The sequence below is a fragment of the Arachis ipaensis genome, chromosome B5 (assembly GCF_059453495.1).
Source record: "Arachis ipaensis isolate K30076 ecotype BB chromosome B5, ASM5945349v1, whole genome shotgun sequence".
NCBI classification, from domain to species: Eukaryota; Viridiplantae; Streptophyta; class Magnoliopsida; order Fabales; family Fabaceae; genus Arachis; species Arachis ipaensis.
In genome coordinates, this window is record NC_142440.1 from 97,022,359 (window position 1) to 97,048,929 (window position 26,571).

Consider the following 26,571-nt stretch of genomic DNA (forward strand, 5'->3'; position numbering starts at 1 on the left):
CAACAGCCATGTTTATGCATCTCTCAGAAGGCTAATCCACGACTTCATTGGGGACTTCTCGAGACACCAATTCATCCAATTTCTGGGGAAATTAGGGTCTCCATGGTATAGGCTAGAATTCTAAGAAGCAGCATCCTCTGATCCGGAAGATTTGACCTTGTCTATGGCGTTTTGAGTAGGATCGCCAAGAGAATGGACTGCTATGCGCTTTACCCTTCGTCAGATTGGATGACCATGGCCAATGGTGTTCAATCTATAGCAGAGGAGATCAATGACCACGGGCAATGGCTTTGATCACATACAGCCTGCCATATAAGAAGATCATTCACAAGCAGAGAAGACAGTAATACCAGAGTTAATTCAGAAAGAGAAAGCAACTCCAATCTTTAACCCTATTCCTATTAGTATTTTCTACCTCTCTTTCTTTATTCAGCATTAAATAGTTTCTCTTTATGAATAAAAACATATAAACCTTCTAATTTTCCTTGACTAAGACCTGCAAGACAACCATAGCTTGCTTCAATCCACAATCCTCGTAGGATCGACCCTGACTCACTCAGTTATTACTTGGACGACCCAGTGCACTTGCTGGAACTGCTGTACAAGAGTGTGGGGTTCGTACGCACCATACGTTCATTGGGAGACTAGTTCACGAAATTTTGATTACACTTTTCACAACTCCGCACAATTGACCAGCAAGTGCACTGGGTCGTCCAAGTAATACCTTACATGAGTAAGGGTCGATCCCACAGAGATTGTCGGCTTGAAGCAAGCTATGGTTATTTTGTAAATCTTAGTCAGGAGATTTATGATAAGAGTGATTATATTTATGAAAAATAAACAACATGAAATAAATAATACTTGAGATTCAGTAAGATGCCCTATCATCTGAATCTCTGCTTTCCAATTGTCTTCTTCTCCAAACACGCATGGCTTCCTTCAATGGCAAGCTGTATGATCCTCTCAGATGAAAACAAATCCATATGCGCTGTCACCGCATGGCTAATCATCTGTCGGTTCCCACTAGCGTCGGAATAGGACCCTTGTCCTTTTGCACACTGTCACTGTGCCCAACATTTGCAGGTTTGAAGCTCGTCACAGTCATCCCTTCCCAGATCCTACTCGGAATACCACAGACAAGGTTTAGACTTTCTGGATCCCAGGAATGCTGCCAATTGGTTCTAGCCTATACCACGAAGGTTCTAACCTCCGGACTTGGTCCGTGGATTAGAAACCCAAGAGATATGCACTCAAGCTGTCGTCCAATGACTACGTTGAGCTTAGATAGAATGGGAGTGTTTGTCAGGCACACATTCATAGGTTGAGGATAATGATGAGTGTCACAGATCATCATATTCTCCATATTGAAGTACGAGTGAGTATCTTAGAATAGAATTAAGTGTGATTGAATAGAAAACAGTAGTAATTGCATTAATCCATTGAAACACAGCAGAGCTCCTCACCCCCACCTATGGAATTTAGAGACTCATGTCGTCAAGGATACAATATGGAATGTAAACATGTCATGAGTTACAAAATCAATCTCTAAAAGTAGTTTTTATACTAAACTAGTAAATTAGGTTTACAGAAAATGAGTAACTAAGTGCAGATAGTGCAGAATTCTACTTCTGGGACCCACTTGGTGTGTGCCTAGGCTGAGCTTTCAAGCTTTCACGTTCATATACCCAAATTTGGCGTTAAATGCCACCCTGGGTGCCAGAATGGGCGTTTAACGCCGAAAAAGGTGCCAGTTCTGGCGTTTTACACCAGAAAGTTTTAGGCTGACTTTGGTCGCCGGTTTGGGCAATCAAATCTCGGGCAAAGTATGAACTATTATATATTTCTGGAAATCCCAAGATGTCTACTTTCCAACGAATTTGAGAGCGCGCCAATTGGGCTTCTGTAGCTCGAGAAAATCCATTTCGAGTGCAGGAGGGTCAGAATCCAACAGCATCTGCAGTCCTTTTTCAGCCTCTGAATCAGATTTTTGCTCAAGTCCCTCAATTTCAGCCAGAAAATACCTAAAATTATAGAAAAACATACAAATTCATAGTAAAGTCCAGAAATGTGAATTTTGAATAAAAACTAATAAAAATATAATAAAAAATGACTAAAACATACTAAAAAGTATGTAAAAATAATGCCAAAAAGGGTATAAATTATTCGCTCATCACAACATCAAACTTAAATTGTTGCTTGTCCCCAAGCAACTAAAAAAAATAGGATAAAAAGAAGATAATGTACAATGAATTTCAAATATCAATGAAGGTCAGTTCCAATTAGATGAGTGGGACTAATAGCCTTTTTGCTTCCGAACAGTTTTGGCATCTCACTTTATCCTTTGAAGTTCAGAATGATTGGCATCTATAGGAACTCAGAATTCAGATAGTGTTATTGATTCTCTTAGTTCAGGATGTTGATTCTTGAACACAACTACTTAATGAGTCTTGGCCGTGACCCTAAGCATTTTGTTTTCCAGTATTACCACCGGATACATAAATGCCACAGACACATAACTGGGTGAACCTTTTCAGATTGTGACTCAGCTTTGCTAGAGTCCCCAGTTAGAGGTGTCCAGAGCTCTTAAGAACACTCTTTTTGCTTTGGACCATGACTTTAACCACTCAGTCTGAAGCTTTTCACTTGACACCTTCACGCCACAAGTACATGGTTAGGGACAGCTTGGTTTAGCCGCTTAGGCCAGAATTTTATTCCTTTGAGCCCTCCTATCCATTAATGCTCAAAGACTTGGATCCTTTTTACCCTTGATTTTTGGTTTAAAGGGCTATTGGCTTTTTCTGCTTACTTTTTCTTTTTTTTTTCTTTTTCTCTCTTTTTTTTTGCAAGCTTTTTGTTTTTCATTGCTTTTTCTTGCTTCAAGAATCAATTTTATGATTTTTCATATTATCAATAACAATTCTCCTTTTTCATTATTCTTTCAAGAGCCAACAATTTTAACATTCATAAACAACAATATCAAAAATATGCACTGTTCAAGCATTCATTCAGAAAACAAAAAGTATTGCCACCACATCAAAATAATTAGATTATTTTCAAGATATAATTCGAAATTCATGTACTTCTTTTTCTTTTTCAGAAAAACTTTTTTTCATTTAAGAAAGGTGAAGGATTCATAGGACATTCATAGTTTTAAGACATAGACTCTAAACTTTATTGATCATGAAATAAAAATAAGACATGAAATAAACATAGAAGCAGACAAATAATAATAAAAGAAAGAAAATTAAAGACATAAAAATAAATAACTCTAATACTAATGCTCATGTAACTCTTAAAATAGATCTCTAATAACAAAAGTTGTCACAGAGTTAGGACTCAACAACCTGTATTGGGATAGGCAAGTGCTCCTTCAATTTGTAGGACGCCTGGCTCTTCAAGGGACAGCTTCTGGCGCTTTAGTTCCTGTAGTTCATGCCCTTACTTCTCTTGTTCTCTGAGTAGTTTGCAGAGCATGCTGTTCTGATTCTGCTGCTCTTCTTTGAGTTGATCTATAGATTCTTGCAGCTTGTTGACAGATGCTTCTAAGCGGGCCCAATAGTCAAATTGAGGAATTTCTGGGAGGAGCTCATGCGCCCTCCTTTTGATGAGGTTGTCTTGAACTTGAGGTCCATCCATCACCCTTTTGGTGATTGAGTGTTCGACTGGGATATACTCATCAACACCTATTTGTACTCCCGCATCTTTACATAACAGACTGATCAAGCTTGGGTAGGACAATTTGGCTTCAGTGGATTCCTTGTTTGCAATTGTGTAAATTTCACAAGGAATTAATTGATGGACCTCCACTTCTTTTCCCAGCATAATACAGTGGATCATCACTGCTCTTTTGATAGTGACTTCAGAGCGGTTACTGGTGGGGAGTATGGATCACCCAATGAAATCCAGCCAGCCCCTTGCAACTGGCTTGAGGTCTCCTCTCTTCAGTTGGTTTGGGATACCTTTTGAATTGGTTATCCACTTGGTTCCAGGGAGGCATATGTCCTTTAGAACTTGATCCAACTTTTTATCTTTAGCCATTCTCCTGTTAAAAGGATTCTGGATCATCCTACAAGTGAGGAAGTTTTAGGACTTCTCTCACTTTGTCAAGATGGAAGTAGACAATCCTCCCTCTGACTATGGTTTGAAAAGTGTGGAAGGCAGTTCCCTCCATTCTTTGCTTATCTGTCAGCCACATATTTGCATAGGATTCCTGGATCATGTTTCTTCCCACATTCATCTCAGGATTAGCTAGGATTTCCCAGCCTCTGTTTTGAATCTGTTCTTGGATCTCCAGATATTCGTCTTCTTTCAGATCGAACTTGACTTCCGGGATCACTAATCTTCTGCACACTATTTTAAAGTAATGATCTGCATGTTCTTTGGTGCAAAATGTCTCATGCATCCATTGTGATTTTGGATTGTTTTCTTTCTTGCCTCTTGGAGTGGTTTGTTTTCCTTTGGGTGCCATGATCTTGGTCAGTGATCACGAAAAATCACACCAAATTAGAGGTTTACTTGTCCCCAAGCAAAAGCACAGAAAGAAGATGATTAGATGGAGAAAATGATTCAAATGATGGAGGAGGGGTGATGGCCGAATGTATAAATAGAGGGAAGGGAGGGTATGGTTTCGAAAATTTAAAAAGAAAAAGATATGATTGAAAGATATGATTGATAAAAGATAAACATGATATGCAAAAGAGAAGATTGTTTTCAAAATTTAAGCGATATGAAGAAGATATGGGGAAGTTAAATCTGAATTTTTGTTTATGTATCTAAGAAATAAAAGATAATATGAATGAATTAAAAAGATTTGAAAAGAAATTGGGATGTTGAATGAGTTTTTGAAAAGGATTTGAAAAGAATTTGAAGGAGAATTAAAAGGAATATATAGGATTATGAATTATTGTTAATGGAAGATAGAAATTGAATGTTTGTAATGTTTAGATGCAGAAAATTTTGAATTAAAACAAGAAAATTCGAAAAAATTTGGATTGAAAACGAAATTACCTATCCCCTGTCTGTTCTGGCGTTAAACGCCTAGAATGATATCCATTTTGGCGTTTAACGCCCATCTGGTGGCCATTTCGGGCGTTTAATGCCCAGCCACATACCCTGGCTGGCATTAAACGCCAGAAATTCTTCTTCACTGGGCATTTTTCTAAACGCCCAGAATGCTGCCTATTCTGGCGTTTAACACCCAGAATGATACCTTTACTGGTGTTAAACGCCCAGAATGGTAGCCATTCTGGCGTTTAATGCCCAGTTTGCCTCCTTACTGGCGTTTTGACGCCAGTGAGCTCCTTTTCTCTGTGATTTCTCTGCTTTATGTCTTGAACCTCCATTTTCCTGACTTTTTTTACTGAAAATATATTAATTAATAAGGAATACAAAATTAAAAAGACTTATCTAACTGTTACAAACATCTAATTATTGATAATGGCTGGGTTGCCTCCCAGCAAGCGCTTCTTTACTATCTTTAGCTGGACTTTACTGAGCTTTCAACTTAGTCTCAGCTTTGAGCATTCTTGCTCAATATTGCCTTCAAGATAATGTTTGATTCTTTGTCCATTAACAATGAACTTTTTGTCAGAATCAATATCTTGAAGTACTACATAGCCATATGGTTACACACTTGTAATCACATATGGGCCCCTCCACCGGGATTTTAATTTCCCGGGGAACAATTTGAGCCTAGAGTTAAACAGCAGGACCTTCTGTCCTGTCTCAAAGACTCTAGATGACAGCCTTTTGTCATGCCATATTTTTGCTTTCTCCTTATAAATTTTGGCATTTTCGAAAGCATTGAGTCTGAATTCTTCCATCTCAATCAACTGGACTAATCTCCTCTCTCCAGCTACCTTAGTATCAAGGTTTAGGAACCTGGTTGCCCAGTAGGCCTTGTGTTCCAGTTCCACTGGCAGATGACAGGCTTTTCCATACACAAGCTGGTATGGAGAGGTCCCTATAGGAATTTTGAATGCTGTTCTATATGCCCACAGAGCATCATCTAGACCTCTTGCCCAATCCTTTCTACGAGCATTTACAGTCCGCTCGAGGATTCATTTTAGCTCTCTATTTGAGACTTCAGCCTACCCATTTGTCTGTGGATGATATGGAGTCGCCACTTTATGGTTAATTCCATATCGGACCAGAGCAGAGTCAAGCTGTTTATTGCAGAAATGAGTGCCTCCATCGCTGATCAGTATCCTAGGGACACCGAACCTGCTGAAGATATGCTTCTGGAGGAACTTCATCACTGTTTTAGTATCATTAGTGGGTGTTGCAATTGCCTCTACCCATTTAGATACATAGTCTACTGCCACCAGAATATAAGTGTTTGAGTATGATGGTAGGAAAGGCCCCATGAAGTCAATACTCCATACATCAAACAACTCAATCTCTAAGATCCCTTGTTGAGGCATGGCATAACCGTGAGGTAGATTACTAGCTCTCTGGCAACTGTCACAGTTACGTACAAACTCTCGGTAGTCTCTATAGAGAGTAGGCCAGTAGAAGCCACACTGGAGAACCTTGGTGGCTGTTCGCTCACCTCCGAAATGTCCTCCATATTATGATCCATGGCAATGCCATAGGATTTTCTATGCCCCTTCTCTAGGTACACATCTACGGATCATTCCGTCTGCACACCTCTTAAAGAGATATGGTTCATCCCACAAGTAGTATTTTGCATCAAAAATCAATTTTTTCGTTTGCACCTTGCTATACTCTTTAGGTATGAACCTCACAGCTTTATAGTTTGCAATATCTGCAAACCATGGTACTTCCTGAATGGCAAAGGGTTGCTCATCCGGGAAGGTTTCAGAGATCTCAGTAGGAGGGAGGGACGCTCCTGCTACTAGTTCTATTCTGGACAGGTGATCTGCTACTTGGTTCTCTGTCCCTTTTCTGTCTCTTATTTCTATATCAAACTCTTGCAGAAGCAACACCCATCTTTTGAGTCTGGGTTTTGAATCCTGCTTTGTGAGGAGATATTTTAGAGCAGCATGGTCAGTGTACACAATCACTTTTGATCCTACTAAATAAGATCTGAACTTGTCAATGGCATAGACTACTGCAAGCAACTCCTTTTCTGTGGTTGTGTAATTTTTCTGTGCATCATTTAAAACACGACTAGCATAATAAATGACATTCAGACGCTTGTTATGCCTCTGTCCTAACACTGCACCAATGGCATGGTCACTGGCATCACACATTAGTTCGAGTGGTAATGTCCAGTCTGGTGCAGAAATAACTGGTGCTGTGACCAGCTTAGCTTTCAGAGTTTCAAACGCCTGCATACACTCCGTGTCAAAGTCAAATGGAATGTTAGTAGCTAGCAGATTACTCAGAGGTTTTGCAATTTTTGAAAAAACCTTTATAAACCTCCTATAGAATCTTGCATGCCCCAGAAAGCTTCTGATTCCCTTAATATTGGCAGGTGGTGATAATTTTTCAATTACCTCTACCTTAGCTTGATCCACCTCTATTCCCTTGTTCGAAATTTTGTGCCCAAGGACAATTCCTTCAGTCACCATAAAGTGACATTTTTCCCAGTTTAAAACCAGGTTAGTCTCTTGGCACCTTTTTAGAACAAGTGCTAGATGGTCAAGGCAGGAGCTGAATGAGTCTCTAAATACTGAGAAGTCATCCATGAAGACTTCCAGAAACTTCTCTACCATATCAAAGAATATAGAGAGCATGCACCTCTGAAAGGTTGCAGGTGCATTGCACAAACCAAATGGCATCCTTCTGTAGGCAAATACTCCAGATGGACATGTGAATGCTGTTTTCTCTTGGTCTTAAGGGTCTACTACAATTTGGTTGTAACCTGAATAGCCATCCAAAAAGCAGTAATATTCATGACTTGCTAATCTCTCTAGCATCTGGTCTATGAATGGTAAAGGAAAATGATCATTCCTGGTGACTGTATTGAGCCTTTTGTAGTCAATACAGATACGCCACCCTGTAACTGTTCTTGTAGGAACCAGTTCATTTTTTTCATTATGAACCACTGTCATGCCTCCCTTCTTGGGGATAACTTGGACAGGGCTCACCCAGGAGCTATCAGAAATAGGATAAATAATCCCAGCCTCCAGTAACTTAGTGACCTCTTTCTGCACTACCTCCTTCATGGTTGGATTTAGCCGCCTCTGTGGTTGAACTACTTACTTAGCATCATCCTCCAATAGGATCTTATGCATGCATCTTGCTGGGCTAATACCCTTAAGATCACTTATGGACCACCCAAGAGCTGTCTTGTGTGTCCTTAGCACCTGAATTAGTGCTTTTTCTTCCCGTGGATTTAAAGCAGAGCTTATGATCACCGAAAAAGTGTCACCTTCTCTTAGAAATACATATTTCAGGGATGGTGGCAGTGGTTTGAGCTCGGGTTTAGGAGGCTTATCCTCTTCCTGAGGAATTTTCAGAGGTTCTTCTATTCTCTCTGGTTCCTTCAGATCAGGCTGAACATCTTTAAAAATGTCCTCTAGCTCTGATTTGAGACTCTCAGTCATATTGACCTCCTCCACCAAGGAGTCAATAACATCTGCGCTTAGGCAGTCTTTTGGTGTGTCTAGATGCTGCATAGCTTTGACAGCATTCAACATAAACTCATCCTCATTGACTCTCAGAGTTATCTCTCCTCTTTGGACGTCAATGAGGGTTCGTCCAGTTTCCAGAAAAGGTCTTCCTAGAATGAGAGTTGCACTCTTGTGCTCCTCCATTTCCAGCACTACAAAGTTAGTAGGAAAGGCAAATGGCCCAACCTTGACAATCATGTCCTCGATTATGCCTGATGGGATTTTTATGGAGCCATCAGCAAGTTGGAGGCATATCCAGGTTGGTTTAACTTCATCAGTCAAACCAAGCTTTTTGATAGTGGATCCAGATATTAGGTTGATTGACGTTGGGATTTTTGCCAGTAAAGAAGTTCATAAAAATAGTCGCGTTGTAGATATAGTCTCTAAACCAACAAAAATCCCTTCGTTCAAACGTTTTGGTTGTCACAAGTAACAAACCCCTTTTAAAATTGATAACTAAGTATTTTAAACCTCGGGTCGTTTTCTCAAGGAACTGCAGGGAAGTATGTTCTTATTATTGGTTATGGAGGTTGTAAAATCAGGGTTGAGAGTGAAGAGTAGATATGACAAATAATTTAAATGGCAATTAAAATAAATAAATACTGTAAAGCAAACTTTTGGCAAGGTAAGAGAAATTGGAAGTCCAACTTAGTTATTCCTCTCAACAATAGTAAAAGTTGAATCTTAATTCCACTTAGTTAACCTTTACTAGAGTAAAGGAAAGTCAAGGGACTAATTAGTTTGACCTTCGAATCCTATTTATTTCCTAAGAAAAAGTTAGGATTATTGAAGTTCTGTTCAATTAGCAAGATAACGATTATCAATTATGCTGAGTTTAATAATTTTGACTTACTGATTTCTTAACCAAGACCAAAAAGGGAAAAAGTAAAATTGTTGGAATAAAAATGTCCTTAGATGGGAAGCAACAATCACTTAAATTAAAGAGAATAATAATAAACTGAAATACCTCAAATAATCATTAATTCAAATAATAATCTGTAACATGGAATAATTCATAAGCCAATTGGGCAACATCTGTAGATACGAATAAAAGCATTAAAGTAAAAGTAGCATAGAAACATAAATTAAAGTAAATATTAAACCTGGATCGAGAGTCACTCTTAAAAACTAAGAGAAGTCCTAAATCCTAATCCTAAGAGAGAGAGGAGAGAATCTCCCTCTCAAACCTAAATCTAAATCATGGAAAGTAATAAAAATGCGAGCTCCCTTTGAATGGATGGATTCCCCTACTTTATAGCCTCTAGTCTGTGTGTTCTGTACCTGGATCTGGGCCAAAAGGGCTTCAGAAATCACTGGGGGTGTATTCTGTAAATTCTAATATGTGGCATCTGTCACGCGTCCGCGTGGGTCACGCGGTCGCTTCATCTCGAGTTTTCCTTGTGGCGCGGTCGCGTCGGTCACGCGTCCGCATCGAATGCACTATGCTCAAGTCGTGCGGCCGTGTCAGTCATGCGGCCGCGTCGCTGCTTCTTCGCTCCTGGCACGCGATCGCGTCGTCCATGCGATCGCGTGGATGCCAGTTTCTTCAAAACTCCGTTTCGCACTTTCCTTCCATTTTTGTACGTTTCCTTTTTCATCCTTTAAGTCATTCTGCCTTAGAAAATCTGAAACTACTCAACACACTAATCACGGCATCGAATGGAAATAAAAGTAATTAAAATAATTAATTTTAAAGCTTAGGAAACATATTTTTCACGTACATCACATAATAAGGAAGGGAAAGTAAAACCATGCAATTAATATGAATAAGTGGGTGAAGGATTGAATAAATCACTCAAACTAAGCACAAAATAACTCATGAAATATGGTTTTATCAACCTCCCCACACTTAAACAATAGCATGTCCTCATGCTAAATCCAAGGTAAAGAATAAGGTAAGGTTAACGTGGTGGAATGTTATGCAATGCAACCTATTCTAAATGCATCTACCTAAATGAGTCATGCAATTCCAATTTATCCACTCATATATAAAGCTTACACATAGTCAAATTAATTCACATTCTCAAGGAGTTATATATATATATATATATATATATATATATATATATATATACATATATAGCCAACCCTTAAATAATAAAGCACTTCTGCAAATGAGATGGGAAAGAAAAATATTGTACAAACTTGCAAAACAATTAGTAATTTAAGCACAGATATATGTTGATGAGCTATTGAACCCTCACTGGAATTTGTGTTTACCCTCTAGTCACTCAGTGTTTATTGGGTTTATTCACTCTACTTTTCTTTTTATTCTTACTTTCTATAACTTTGTTCTTCATCTAACCAATCAACAATTATAGAGTACAGTCATACCAAAATTCATGAGGTCTTTAATTAAGGTTGTAATGGGGCCAAGGTAAAGGTAAGGATATATGTATAAGGCTAAGTGAGCTAATAAGTGAATCCTTAATTAGACTAAAATCTCACCTAAAATACATATTTAGTAGAACAAAATTTCTTTACCAATTTTCCCATATTATCCCACTTGTTGTTACATGCTCATGTTTCAATTTTATTTTTATCCCATGTGCATTACTTTTATTTTGCATTGGAGAATTCTTTTGTATCCCCTTTTATTAAATGCTAAAAAATAACTTTTTTTTTATTTTTTTGCACATGGTAATTGAATCACTTTGATTTCTCATGAGCATGCTTCCCAAATTTTATTTTATTTCTTTTAACTTTTCTACCTTTTGTTTCTATCATCCATGTTCCCAATAGGTTCCCCACATTTTAATCTATTCATAATTTTCTATCTTAAGCTAACCAAGGATTCAACTTGGGATTTTATTTTATTTTTCTGCTTAAGGCTAGTAGTGTGGCTAAATAGTATAAAAAGGGTTTTAAAGGCTCAAGGGGGCTAACAAGGGTGATGTGAAAGGTAGGTTATTTTGGGGTAAGTGAGCTAAAATCAAATGATGGCCTCAATCATTCTTTTGGTATGTATCTATGTTCTATATTCTATATTCTATAATTGGACATATAGATTAAAGTAAAGTAAAGAACATCAGAATAAAAAGAAGCGAAACACACAAGAATGAAATTATGGTTTGAATACAACCATACAATTAAGCTCAAGACTCACAGGCTGTGTGTTCTCTAACTCAAGCATCATATATCATTCATATATGTTATGCAGGTTTAGTTAAAGATTCCCATTATTCTCAAAAAAAAATTATTTAGGGTAGCCTTTAAAGTTTTAATGTTCCTCCTTGATGAAATGTTGTCAACATAACTATATGATGTAATGCTATATATACAAGGTTTATGGATTTAAATCTGTTATGTTCAATTTCCTAGCTTACTTCCTTTTTATATTTTTCAATTTAACTATGCTATCTTATGCTAAAAAGGGTAAACTATACTAATTAATCCACTAATAAGTCAGAATTGCAAACTAAACTAAATAACTAAAAATATGAACTAAAAATGCAAAATGAAGAAATAGAGTAAAAATACATAAAAGCAGCAATGTATAAGTACTCAGAAAATAAAAGTAAAAAGAAAAATACAGAAAAATATCCAAAATAAAAGAAAAAAAGAGATGTAGTGGTTCACCAAAATAAAACGCCAGAGATGGCGACCTCCCCACACTTAAAATGAAGCATCGTCCCTGATGCTCAGTCAAGCCGGGTGTGAAGGGGTGTCATCACTGGTAGGGATGGTAGCTGGAGGCTCTGTGGTGGTGGTGGGCTGAGCATCTGGCTGCTGTAGAGGCGGTGCTGACTGGATCGGGATCTCCGGATCTGTAGCCTCGATCTGATGCGTAACCTCCTGAGGTGGTGCAGCCTGCTCTGTGCCTGCCTGTGGATGGGTCTCCTCCTGGGGCTCATCCTCCTCCTCCTCTGATGGCTCTGATGGTGTGTCGGGCTCGGAGGGGATGTTACCACCCTGTCGGATCATCAGCTTCAGATGCGAATAGCGTCGCTGGCTGCGACGCTCCAATCTCTCATACCGACGCCGGTTACTGCGCTCCATCTGATCAAGCTGTTGGAATAGGCGGTGCACGAGGCGGTATACGGGCTCAGAGGCAGGTGGAGGTGCAGTGGTGGCAGCAGGGGCAGCCGTGGATGAAGAGGATCCAGCAGACGGTGGGGCTGTCTCATCAGTAGCAGTGAAGGGTGGTGGTCTGTAGCCCAAAACTAGGAAGTTCCTGCTGTGAGGAATGATCTTCCTGCAGTCCACCGCTGGTGGTCTCTCATCGACATCCTCCCATGGCACGTCAGCTCAACGGCCTAGCTGTGTAACCAGATACGGAAAAGGGAGGGTGCCTCGGACGTGGACCCTGGCCATATAATGCTGGATAAAGCGTGGTAGATAAAGGTCCTTACCCTCCATCACACACCATAGGAGGGTGATCATAGCAGCTGGGATCTCCGTCTGATGAGTACTCGGCATCACATAGTTGCTCAAGATCTGGTGCCATAACCGAGCCTCATCATTTAAGTACGCCCTCTTGATCCCTCTAGGCATGGTGGTGTCCTGACCCATCTCCCAAGGAACAGTTAGGTCAAGAGCTATCCGTGCCTTCACAGCATCCCAATCAAACCTCATCAGGCGCATGTCCTCCTCAGCCTTTTTATAACTATCAGGCTGATCGGACTTGGCTGGGAGCCGGAGAATGTCCTCTATGGCCTCTTCAGTGACCAGAATCTGCTTTCCTCTCAGGTTCACTGCATCTAGGGTAGTGATGTAGTAATTGCAGTAGAATTCCCGGACCCAAGATGCATTGACCTCTGTCAGTGCTCTCTCCAGAAAGAACCAGCCTCTTTGCTTGATTTGCTTAGTGGTGTACTGCTGGAGTGCTTCTGGAATCCTCAGAGTTCTCTCCAGGTATAGATTTCTGGAGTTTGCAAATGCCGGATACTTCAGCTCACAGTATCGGTTTGCAAATTTTATTGAATCATGTGCTGGGAGCAGCTGGTCAGCTTTTTCCTGCTGTGTAAAGTTCTTCTCCAGCCATGAGGCATCATGCATTAGGTCAATGATGGACTGGGATGAATCTCCTCTTTTGTGCTTGCCAGTAGCTTTGCCCTTTCCTTTCTGCTGTGAGGCAGACATCCTGAAAAATGGAAAACCAGGATATATAAAAATAGGAAAGCAAGTAGGCATATAGGCAAAGAAAACACAAAGTGACATGGGGGAATTTGAATGAGGTAAATGAGTTAAGTAAATGTGCATTAAGGATTGTATAGTAGTTTAAAAGTTTGAAAGGAAGAAGTTACAATCCAAAATGTATTAGAATTCAAGTTAAATGGAAAAATTGTCATTATGCCATGGTTAGAAAGTTAGAGGAAAGTGAAAAATTAGAAAAGATATTTTAAAAGGTTAGTATGGTGAGAATTTGAAAAAGAAGTCAGTAAATTAAAATTAGTGAGTCAGTAAAAAGTGGGTTAAGGTAAGTGGCATAAAGAAAATATTCCATGTAACAAGGATTCACAGGTAGGAACTATAGTGACTCATAACCAAACAAGAAAAACAAGTAGATGCTGATTCAAATAGATATAAAGAAAGCAAAAATTGGAATCAAAACATCACAAATGCAGTTTATAAAGTAGGAAATCAAAAAAGGATAAGAAAGCATGCCTTGGCAATTATGAAATGGTTTGGTTAAAGCAGTGGAAAACAGAGTTCAAATTGCCAAACCGAAATATGAATGAAAACATTTTTATAGAAATTTGGGCAGCATTCCGGCTAAAATTGGATTATCCCGGAAAATAAATAGCAATCAAAGCAGTTCATATGAATTAAAAAGTCAAGCTGCAGGTACATATATATAATATAAACATGAAAATTCAATGGAAAGAGCAGCAATATACAAGAAATACAGCATATGAACAAGATTACAGCAACAGCAGATTTGCAAATATGATAAAACAGAAGCAAGAACAGTGCAAATAAACAGACCTAGAGCCACTAACCACAGCCTAGGCTACCTAACAACCTAAAATCCACTACAACATGCAAGACTATCTATCCTAATTATGAACAAAAACAGAAAAAAATAAGAAGAACTACGAACGGATAAAAAGGATTGCGTGTTGCGGATCCTGGAAGGCGGAATAAGGAGAGTAGGCAGGAAGGTGGTTGGGTGGTGGTGATGGTGGCGTCCGGTGGTTGGCATGGTGGCTGGCGGTGCTGGGCACGGTGGCGCGGCTGTTCGGCAGGGGAAAGGAGAGAGTGATGGGGGTAGGGAAAGGGAGGAGGAAAATGGGTGGTGTTGCTGGTTGAAGGGGGGTTGTGGTTGGACGGTGGCGGCGGCGTGTGGTGGCGCGGAGGGGGGGCAGTGGCGGGGGAGGAGGGGGGATGAAGAAATAGGAAGAAAGAAGAGGGGGTTGGTTGCGGTTGGGGGTGGACGACGGCGGTGGGTGGTCGGCGGTTCTCGGCGGTGGTTGGTGCAGCGGTAATGGTGGCTGGGTGGTGGTGGTTGAGGGTTGGGAGGAGAGAGAGAGGGGGTTCAGGGGGGGCGGCGCGATAATAAGGTTCGCGTGATCTGGGGGGTTATATTTTGAAATCCACGCGGCCGCGTGGGGCACGCGGTCGCGTGGTGGGTGTGAAAATGGGGGTGACGCGATCGCATAGGTCGCGCGATCGCGTGAGAGGGGTAGGAGAGGGGATGACGCGATCGCATGGGTCACGCGATCGCATCGCTGGAATTTGTACTAGACACACGACTCCAGCGTCGTTTCAGCGCAACTCTCTGTCTCCTCTTAGGGTGTTGTGCAATCCATGCGACGCGATCGCGTGGGATTGGTTTTGTGTATGTGACGCGATCGCATGGGGCATGCAATCGCATGGGCTAATTTGTGCAAAATGCACAAGGGCCGCACGATTCCAGCCTAACTTTCTGGACGTTGGATCTTGACGCCGATCTCCAGAGCACGCGACCGCGTGGGTGACACAGTCGCGTGGATAGTGTTTTCGCAATATGACGCGATCGCATGGGGCATGTGGTCGCGTCGTGCATCCCCTTTTTTTTTATATGTAAGATAAATGCATCATGCAATGATTGACATGAATGCTATGCATGATTCCAGGTTCAAGGAAGTAAAATGAGAAGGAAATAAAAATGAAAGCAATTAACAAGAAATAAATTGAAAAGAAGCGACCATACCATGGTGGGTTGTCTCCCACCTAGCACTTTTAGTTAAAGTCCTTAAGTTGGACATTGGAGGAGCTTCCTGCTATGGCAGCTTATGTTTAAATTTGTCCAAGAATCTCCACCAGTGCTTGGAGTGCCAATAGCCTCTGGGGTCCCATACTTGGCATGTAAAGCTTCTGAGCAGCTTCAGACAAATTTTCAGGCTCCCGGGGTGACGAATGTCAGAATAGATTCCAGGATCCCAAGCTTTGCTATTATACCCACCTCCGTCTTGATCTATATGTTTCCATCCGGGCGGTTTAAAAAGTAGAATCTCACCATGGTGACCAAACGTTCTCTGTGATCCATGCAATTGAGCATGATACCAATCCGTGTACTTCGAGGTGAAGCGTGGAACCTTATTGAACCTTGTGCACCAGCTCTGAGTACGAGCCATTTCCCTCTTACTCTTAAAGCCGCAAAGAGCTCTAAGCTGGCCATCTATTTCAAGCAAACCATATTCAAGTGAATAAGTAAAGTTATAGGTTAAGGATTGTACCCACTTGAAGCTTGTATTAGGTGGTAATAGCCTTGGGGCAGGTGTTTCTGGTGGTTCTGTAAGTTCTACTCCCTTATGCCCTTCTGTGAATTCCTCCACTTCCTTGCAAGGTTCTACAATTGTATCCGTGTCCTGATCAAAGTCTTCTATGTCTTCCTCATCACTTGAGTCATAGATTGGAGGTTGAGAGAAATCTACCTCCGCATCGTCTTCATATTCACTTGGGGAAGATTCTTCGACCTCAGAGAATTCACTTGTGGATGCCAGTTCATTACTAAGAGAATTTGACTTGTGACTATCATCATCAAGGGAATTTGTGTCCTGGGTTATTCCGTCTGATTCTTCATAAACAACTTGCCTTGGGGGTTGTGTACTATCCTCCTTAGCATCAACTATAACGTCCTTGACGGAGTTCTCCTCAGTTCTGGATTCCCATGGAGGTTCAGCATCTCCTAGATCTTCAACCAACTCTTCTTCTTGTACAATGACAGCTTCTTCTACTTAGTCTAGTACAAATTCATTCTCTGTCTTGTCCACTGGAGTTTTTGGTATCTCCTTCATGCTCCGCTCTTCATTAGACTGTCCACATGGGGCTGTGGCTGACCCTTGTATATTTGAGCGCCTAGAAACCCATTGAATTACTGCTTGCTCCAGTTGTCGAATGGTTGTTTGAAGTTTATTTACGGTTTCCTTTAGGCGAACCTCTACTTCTCGGGTTGTTGGATTTGGACATGACACATAGAAAAGTGGTGGTGGTTGGGAGTGATTGGATTGGAATCTGGGTAAGGAAGGATCATATGGTGGCGAATGGTGACGAGAAGCTTGTGAGTGTGGTGGTTCGAGGTTATGTTGAAATGATGGTTTATATGCACGGGGTGGGCTTGTTGGTAGTTACAAGGTTGTCCACCATATCTTTCAGCTGGGTATGCACGGTGGAATGGTCTTTGTCCAGGATATCTCGGAGGGTGTTGCTGCCTAAAGGGTTGATTAGATCCTCTTGGCTCCATCCATCCTTGATTGGTCTGACCTTGATGCATATTCCTGCTGTAACTTCTATTTCCTTCAACAAAGTTAGAACCAAACTCAAAGCGAGAGGGGTGAGAATTCATGGTAGCAAATGAAAAATAAAAAGGAAAAATAGAAATAAATAAACAAGTAAAAGAAAAATATTTACAATAACCAATAATAAGGCATACGTTAGCAGTTCCCCGGCAACGGCGCCATTTTGACGTTGGGATTTTTGCCAGTAAAGAAGTTCATAAAAACAGTCGCGTTGTAGATATAGTCTCTAAACCAACAAAAATCCCTTCGTGCAAACGTTTTGGTTGTCACAAGTAACAAACCCCTTTTAAAATTGATAACCGAGTATTTTAAACCTCGGGTCATCTTCTCAAGGAACTACAGGGAAGTATGTTCTTATTATTGGTTATGGAGGTTGTAAAATCGGGGTTGAGAGTGAAGAGTAGATATGACAAATAATTTAAATGTCAATTAAAATAAAGAAATGCTGTAAAGCAAACTTTTGGCAAGGTAAGAGAAATTGGAAGTCCAACTTAGTTATTCCTCTCAACAATAGTGAAAGTTGAATCTTAATTCCACTTAGTTAACCTTTACTAGAGTAAAGGAAAGTCAAGGGACTAATTAGTTTGACCTTCGAATCCTATTTATTTCCTAAGAAAAAGTTGGGATTATTGAAGTTCAGTTCAATTAGCAAGATAACGATTATCAATTATGCTGAGTTTAATAATTTTGACTTACTGATTTCTTAACCAAGACCAAAAAGGGAAAAAGTAAAATTGTTGGAATAAAAATGTCCTTAGATGGGAAGCAACAATCACTTAAATTAAAGAGAATAATAATAAACTGAAATACCTCAAATAATCATTAATTCAAATAATAATCTGTAACATGGAATAATTCATAAGCCAATTGGGCAACATCTGTAGATACGAATAAAAGCATTAAAGTAAAAGTAGCATAGAAACATAAATTAAAGTAAATATTAAATCTGGATCGAGAGTCACTCTTAAAAACTAAGAGAAGTCCTAAATCCTAATCCTAAGAGAGAGAGGAGAGAATCTCCCTCTCAAAACTAAATCTAAATCATGGAAAGTAATAAAAATGCAAGCTCCCTTTGAATGGATGCATTCCCCCACTTTATAGCCTCTAGTCTGTGTGTTCTGTACCTGGATCTGGGCCAAAAGGGCTTCAGAAATTGCTGGGGGCGTATTCTGTAAATTCTGATACGTGGCCTCTGTCACGCGTCCGCGTGGGTCACGCGGTCGCGTCATCTGGAGTTTTCCTTGTGGCGCGGTCGCGTCGGTCACGCGTCCGCATCGAATGCGCTATGCTCAAGTCACGCGGCCGCGTCAGTCATGCGGCCGCGTTGCTGCTTCTTCGCTCTTGGCACGCGATCGCGTCGTCCATGCGATCACGTGGATGCCAGTTTCTTCAAAACTCCGTTTCGCACTTTCCTTCCATTTTTGTATGTTTCCTTTTCCATCCTTTAAGTCATTCTGTCTTAGAAAATCTGAAACTACTCAACACACTAATCACGGCATCGAATGGAAATAAAGGTAATTAAAATAATTAATTTTAAAGCTTAGGAAACATATTTTTCACGTACATCACATAATAAGGTAGGGAAAGTAAAACCATGCAATTAATATGAATAAGTGGGTGAAGGATTGAATAAATCACTCAAACTAAGCACAAAATAACTCATGAAATATGGGTTTATCATTGATACTTGCCCCAAGGTCACACAGAGCTGTCTTGGTACAAGTATCCTCTAATGTGCATGGTATCATAAAGCTTCTGGGATCTTAAAGCTTCTCTGGTAAGCTTTTCAGAATGACTGCACTGTATTCTTCAGTGAGGAAAACTTTTTCAGTTTCTCTCCAATCCTTCTTATGGCTTAAGATCTCTTTCATGAACTTAGCATAAGAAGGTATTTGCTCAAGTGCTTCTGCAAATGGAATCTTTATTTCAAGAGTCCTGAGGTAGTCTGCAAAGCGGGAAAATTATTTATCCTGTTTCGCTTGGCGGAGTTTCTGAGGATAAGGCATCTTGGCTTTATATTCTTCAACCTTGGTTGCTGCAGGTTTATTTCCTACAGAAGTGGTTGGAGAAACCTGCTTAAGGGGGTTGTTATCAGCACTTGCAAGTGTCTGACCCCTTTGTGGCATTTGAACGCCAGAATTGGGGGCTGCATGGGCGTTTAACGCCAGATTGCCACCCTTTTCTGGCGTCTGGACGCCAGAATTGGCTGTCCCTTGGGCGTTTAATGCCACCTTTTCACCCTTTTCTGGCGTTTGAATGCCAGAATTATTCCTCTCTGGGCTCTTACTGTCCTCAGAGGGATTTTGGGTTGTGGTTTGGTTATCCTTTATTAGCTGTTCCTTTCTTGGCTTCCTGCTACCTTGGATTGATAAATTCAGTGTTTTCTCACTCCTTAATTGAATAGCTTGGCATTCTTTTGTTATCTGTTTAGATAGCTGCTGTCTTGTCTGATATTGTGCTTCCATATTTTGGTTGGCATTTTTAATGTCTTGGAGCATCTCTTGGAATTCTGTGACCTGTTTTGTTATAATAAGCAATTGCTGATTGAGTTCAGTAACTTGTTCTTGAGGACTAAGTTCAGTGGATATTGCTTTAGCCTCTTCTTTCAAGGAGGACTTACTACTCAAGTACAGATGCTGATTTCTAGCAACTATATCAATGAGCTCTTGAACCTCTTCAATTGTCTTTCTCATATGTATAGATCCACCAGCTGAGTGATCTAGAGATATTTGAGCTTTTTCTGTAAGCCCATAGTAAAAGATGTCTAACTGCACCCACTCTGAAAACATTTCAGAGGGGCATTTCCTTAGCATTCCTCTGTACCTCTCCCACGCATTATAAAGGGATTCATTATCCTCTTGTTTAAAGCCTTGGATGTCCAGCCTTAGCTGTGTTATCCTTTTTGGAGGGTAATATTGATTCAGGAATTTGTCTGATAACTGTTTCCATGTTCTTATGCTTGCTGTGGGTTGGTTATTTAACCACCTCTTAGCTTGATCTTTTACAGCAAATGAAAATAGTAATAATCTGTAGACATCCTGATCTACTTTCTTATCACGTACTGTGTCAGCAATTTGTAAGAACTGTGCCAGAAACTCAGTAGGTTCTTCCTGTGGAAGACCGAAATACTGGCAATTTTGCTGCACCATGATAATGAGCTGAGGATTTAGCTCAAAACTGCTTGCTCTGATGGGAGGTATACAGATACTACTCCCATATGCAGTAGTAATGGGGTTAGCATATGACCCTAAAGTCCTTCTAGACTGTTCATTTCCACTTAGGTCCATGTTGGAGAAAGGGAGATGATGTGAATTGCAAATAAAATATATTTTTGATTTTTTATTTTATTTAATTAAAAAAACCGAATAAATAAAAAAATAAAATAAAATAAAATAAAATAAAATAATTGGAGAATAAAATATAAATTTCGAAAACTAGAAGAAAATAAAAAAAAGAAATTCAAAAATTAAAATAATTAATTAATTAAGAAGATTTGAAAAACTTTGGATATGATTTTTGAAAAAGGTTTTGAATTTTGAAATTTTAAAACTAAGATAAGATAAAATAAAAATTTTAAAATAAAAAAATCTGAATACTACAAATCCATATGCGCTGTCACCGCACGGCTAATCATCTGTCGGTTCCCACTAGCGTCGGAATAGGACCCTTGTCTTTTTGCACACTGTCACTGAGCCCAACATTCGCAGGTTTGAAGCTCGTCACAGTCATCCCTTCCCAGATCCTACTCGGAATACTACAGACAAGGTTTAGACTTTCCGAATCCCAGGAATGCTGCCAACTGGTTCTAGCCTATACCACGAAGGTTCTAACCTCCGGACTTGGTCCGTGGATTAGAAACCCAAGAGATATGCACTCAAGCTATCGCCCAATGACTACGTTGAGCTCAGATAGAACGGGAGTGGTTGTCAGGCATGCGTTCATAGGTTGAGGATAATGATGGGTGTCTCGGATCATCATATTCTCCTTACTGAAGTTCGAGTGAGTATCTTAGAATAGAATCAAGCGTGATTGAATAGAAAACAGTAGTAATTGCATTAATCCATTGAAACACAGCAGAGCTCCTCACCCCCACCTATGGGGTTTAGAGACTCATGCTGTCAAGGATACAATATGGAATGTAAACATGTCATGAGTTACAAAATAAAAAGTAGTTTTTATACTAAAGTAAACTAGTAACTTAAGTTTACAGAAAATGAGTAACTAAGTGCAGATAGTGCAGAATTCTACTTCTGGGACTCACTTGGTGTGTGCCTGGGCTAAGCTTTCAAGATTTCACGTTCATATGCCCAAAGTTGGCGTTAAACGCCACCCTAGGTGCCAAAATGGGCGTTTAACGCCGAAAAAGGTGCCAGTTCTGGTGTTTTACCCCCGAAAGTTTTAGGCTGACTTTGGATGCCAGTTTGGGCAATCAAATCTCGGGCAAAGTATAGACTATTATATATTTCTGAAAAGCCCAAGATGTCTACTTTCCAACGCAATTGAGAACGTGCCAATGGGGTTTCTGAAGCTCGAGAAAATCTATTTCGAGTGCAGAAGGGTCAGAATCCAATAGCATCTGCAGTCCTTTTTCAGCCTCTGAATAAGATTTTTGTTCAAGTCCCTCAATTTTAGCCAGAAAATACCTGAAATTATAGAAAAATACACAAACTCATAGTAAAGTCCAAAAATGTGAATTTTGAATAAAAACTAATAAAAATATAATAAAAAGTGACTAAAACATACTAAAAACTATGTAAAAATAATGCCAAAAAGAGTATAAATTATCCGCTCATCAGAGACCGATAAGGGGTTTAGATATTAGAGTCTCACAAACAAAGCTAACAGAGCATTGACTAAGTTGTCTAAGTATACTGGCGGCTCAGCAACCTTCATAAAGACTTAGGCCTGGCTGGTATGTAGCTTCTCTAATTTTGTTATTAACTTAGTTATATTCTTTGACATATCATTAGTAGGCATCCTAACATATCACTACAAGAAAAACGCTGAGTATCGTCGGATTTACTGTAGGACGTTAGCGGTGATATTTTCGTCGGATTTACAGTCGAATTAGGCAATAGATTCGTAACTCTAAAATATTACTGTCGGAACATAATTTTCGAAAGTAATATTTGGAGGAAAAAATAAAATTTGGCGACTCACTGTTGTCGGATATACCGTTGAGTTAATTCAACGGTGACCTTGTTTAGTGAAACGCTGCGTTTTTAGGCATGCAAAGACATTACTGTTAGATTAACCCGATGGTTTAATTGGGGCTAAATTCAAATGCGAACCCTTCCCCTTCACATGTCCAATGCGGTTCTCTCTTCACTCTCTCTCTCTCTCTCTCCTTGTTTGCTCACTCCTCCGAGGGCAACAGTAACCATGGCCGACGTCCGATCTTGCCGCCGACATCGCCACCATGCCTGGAGCACCCGCTATCATTGCTGCCTCACGTGCTCGTAGAATCTGCTGCTGTTGTTACTGTTACTGCTACCTCTATCACCATGATATTAAAGAGAGATTGGCACCACTATCATCAGATTGATTTGTTGGTATGGTTATTATGTTTTTTTATATTGTTTTGTGAGTTCAACATTTTGTTAGAGCTATTGATAAATCAGTGGTTAAATTTGCTTAATGAAATATGTTATTAGGAGTTGTTGTGTTACTTTGTAAGTAAAAATTAAATTTGTGATGCCTCTTGTTAGTTTGGTTGAATTAAGAATTAGGTTTTAATTAATTAGAGTAATGAATTTTACCTATTCTTTTAAATTAGTTCTCCTTGTGAGTTTTAACATTTTGTTAGAGTTGATGTTAAATCAACAGCTAAATTTGCTTAATGAAGTATGTTATTAGGAGTTGTTATGTTACTTTAATGTAAGTGAAAATTAAATTTGTGGTGCCTGTTGTTAGTTTGGTTGAATTAAGAATTAGGTTCTAATTAATTAGAGTAATGAGTTTTACCTATTCTTTTAAGTTAGTTTTCGAATTAGTTTCAACTTGTGAATTTAATAAGTAATCTTTTTTATTAGGACGGTGCTATTTTCTCTGAGCTCGATTGGAGTTTCCTTCTATTGTTGTCTGTGCAGTAATATTCCAAGTTGTTTTTCTATCTCTGAGTATAATGAATTGTTTAAATTTTTTGTTGGACTTACTTTTCCTAGGATAGAGTTTTAGGACGAAAGTGGGAGAAGGTCGCATAGTGACGACTTCTCGAAACCCTTGTTTGCTAGAAAATTGTGGAGTTATAAGGAATTGCGCTCTAGAACGGTTAGGAATTGATATTTTATTGAATGCATGTATGCTAATTATTTCTTCCTGCAATTGTTTCTTATATGAAACAATTGTATTTATTTCATGGATGTCGCTGAATTAAGCAAAAGTTCTGTCAAATTATCTTTCAGATTGTTTAAAACACGTTTGATTTGTCAGAAAATGATTATTTGAAGAGGTACGATTGTCAATCAATGAGGGTTCGAGTGGTGAAAGATCTAAACATGGATGAAATGACTTTGGAGGCTAACCAAGAGAGATACAACGAGATGGTATGTGATACAGCAGGTGTTAATGAAATGGAAGAGCCTGAAGAAGAGCCAAACCCGAAAGCAAAGAGGTTTTATGAAAAAGCGAAACTCTCGCGCGATCTAGAATTTTTGCAAATAAATTCGCGTTGTAAGTATAGCTTCTAGACCGACAAGAATTCCTTCTTTACAAAAGTTTTGTTTGTCACTTAAGCAAACCCAATAAAATTGATAACCGAGTATTTAAACCTCGGGTCGTATTCTCAAGGAATTGCAGGGAGGTATGACTTATTATTAGCTATGAAAAAGGTAGAATTTTGGGTTTTTAATGTATAAGATAAAAAGCAAGAATAGTAAATGGCAAGAAAGTAAATTGTACGGAATTAATTTAAATAAATAATAAAACTCTTGGCAAGGTATAAGAACTGGAAGTCCTATCCTTATCAATTGTGATGAGAATTGAATTTTAATCTCACTTTGTTAACCTCTAACTATGAAGGTAAATCAAGTGGACTAATTAGCTTAATCCTCAAGTCCTAGTCAATCCCTGTGGGAAGACTAGCTTTAGAGCGATCTAGATCAATTAGTAATCTGCCAATTTCAACCACTGCTTTATTTGATAACTCAAGCGTCACCAATTACTTAACCAGAGCCAAAAGGGAAAAGAATCTACTCGAATGAAAATAATTTGGATAAATCGAAAGCATTCATAGCATAAATAAAACAATCTTATAACTGAAATACCTCAAATTATATTAAATAGAATATTCAAATCTAACATGGAGTTCATAAACCAACATTAACAAACTAAAATAAAATAATAGAAGAAATAAAAGTAGAAGAACATTGAACCTGGGATTGAGAAGCACTCCTAAAATTAAGAGAAATCCTAAATACTAATCCTAAGAGAGAGGAGAGAACCTCTCTCTCTGAAACTACATCTAAACCTAAGATTATGAATTATGAAGGCATGTTGATGAATGGATGCATTCCCCTACTTTATAGCCTCTAATCTGTGTTTTCTGGGCCGAGAACTGGGTCAGAAACAACCCAGAATTCGCTGGTTTCGAATTCAAACACGCTGGTTTTTTTGCCACTGCGACACATCCTCGTAGATCACGCATTCGCGTTACTTATCTTCAGGGAAACTATGGCAATTATATATCAAATCGAAGCCCCGGACGTTAGCTTTCCAAAGCAACTACAACCGCATCATTTGGACCTCTGTGGCTAAAGTTATAGCCGTTTGAGTGCGAAGAGGTCAGGCTAACAGCTTTGCAGTTCCTTCAACTTCTTGTATTCCTTCCATTTTTGCATGCTTCCTTTCCATCCTCTAAGCCATTTCTGCCCTATAAACTCTGAAATCACTTAATGCACATATCAAGGCATCTAATGGTAATAAGAGAGGATTAATATTAGCAAATTAAGACCAAAGAAACATGTTTTCAGTCATAGCACAAAATCAGGAAGGAAAATATAAAACCATGCAAATAGTATGAATAAGTGGGTAAAGTGTTAAATCACTCAATTGAGCATAAGATAAACCATAAAATAGTGGTTTATCAACCTCCCCACACTTAAACATTAGCATGTTGATGAGCGGATAATTTATACGCTTTTTGGCATTATTTTTAGTATGTTTTTAGTAGGATCTAGTTACTTTTAGGGATGTTTTTATTAGTTTTTATGTTAAATTCACATTTCTGGACTTTACTATGAGTTTGTGTCTTTTTCTGTCAGGTATTTTTTGGCTGAAATTGAAGGACTTGAGCAAAAATCAGATTCAGAGGTTGAAGAAGGACTACTGATGCTGTTGGATTCTGACCTCCCTGCACTCAAAGTGGATTTTCTGGAGCTACATAACTCAAAATGGCACGCTTCCAATTGCTTTGGAAAGTAGACATCCAGGGCTTTCTAGCAATATATAATAGTTCATACTTTGGCCGAGTTTAGACGACACAAAAGGGCGTTGAACACCAATTCTACGCTGCTGTCTGGAGTTAAACGCCAGAAACACGTCACGAACCAGAGTTGAACGCCAAAAACACGTTACAACTTGGCGTTCAACTCCAAAAGAAGCCTCTGCATGTGGAAAGCTAAAGCTCAGCCCAAGCACACACCAAGTGGGCCCCGGAAGTAGATTTATGCATCAATTACTTACTTCTGTAAACCCTAGTAGCTAGTTTAGTATAAATAGGACTTTTTACTATTGTATTAGACATCCTGGATTGTATTTTTGATCCTGTGATCACGTTTTGGGGGCTGGCCTCTCTTGGCCATGCCTGAACCTTTCACTTATGTATTTTCAACGGTAGAGTTTTTACACTCCATAGATTAAGGTGTGGAGCTCTGTTGTTCCTCATGATTTTATGCAAAGTACTACTGTTTTTCTATTCAATTCAACTTATTCCGCTTCTAAGATATCCATTCGCACCCAAGAACATGATGAATGTGATGATTATGTGACGCTCATCATCATTCTCACTTATGAACGTGTGCCTGACAAACACTTCCGTTCTACATGCAAACAAGCTAGAATGAGTATCTCTTAGATATCTAATACAGAGGACCGAGTTTGAGTTATTAGTATCTTCGTGGTATAAGTTAGAACCCATGGATGGCCATTCCTGAGATCCAGAAAGTCTAAACCTTGTCTGTGATATTCCGAGTAGGATCTGGGAAGGGATGGCTGTGACGAACTTCAAACTCGCGAGTGCTGGGCGTAGTGACAGACGAAAAACGAGGGTG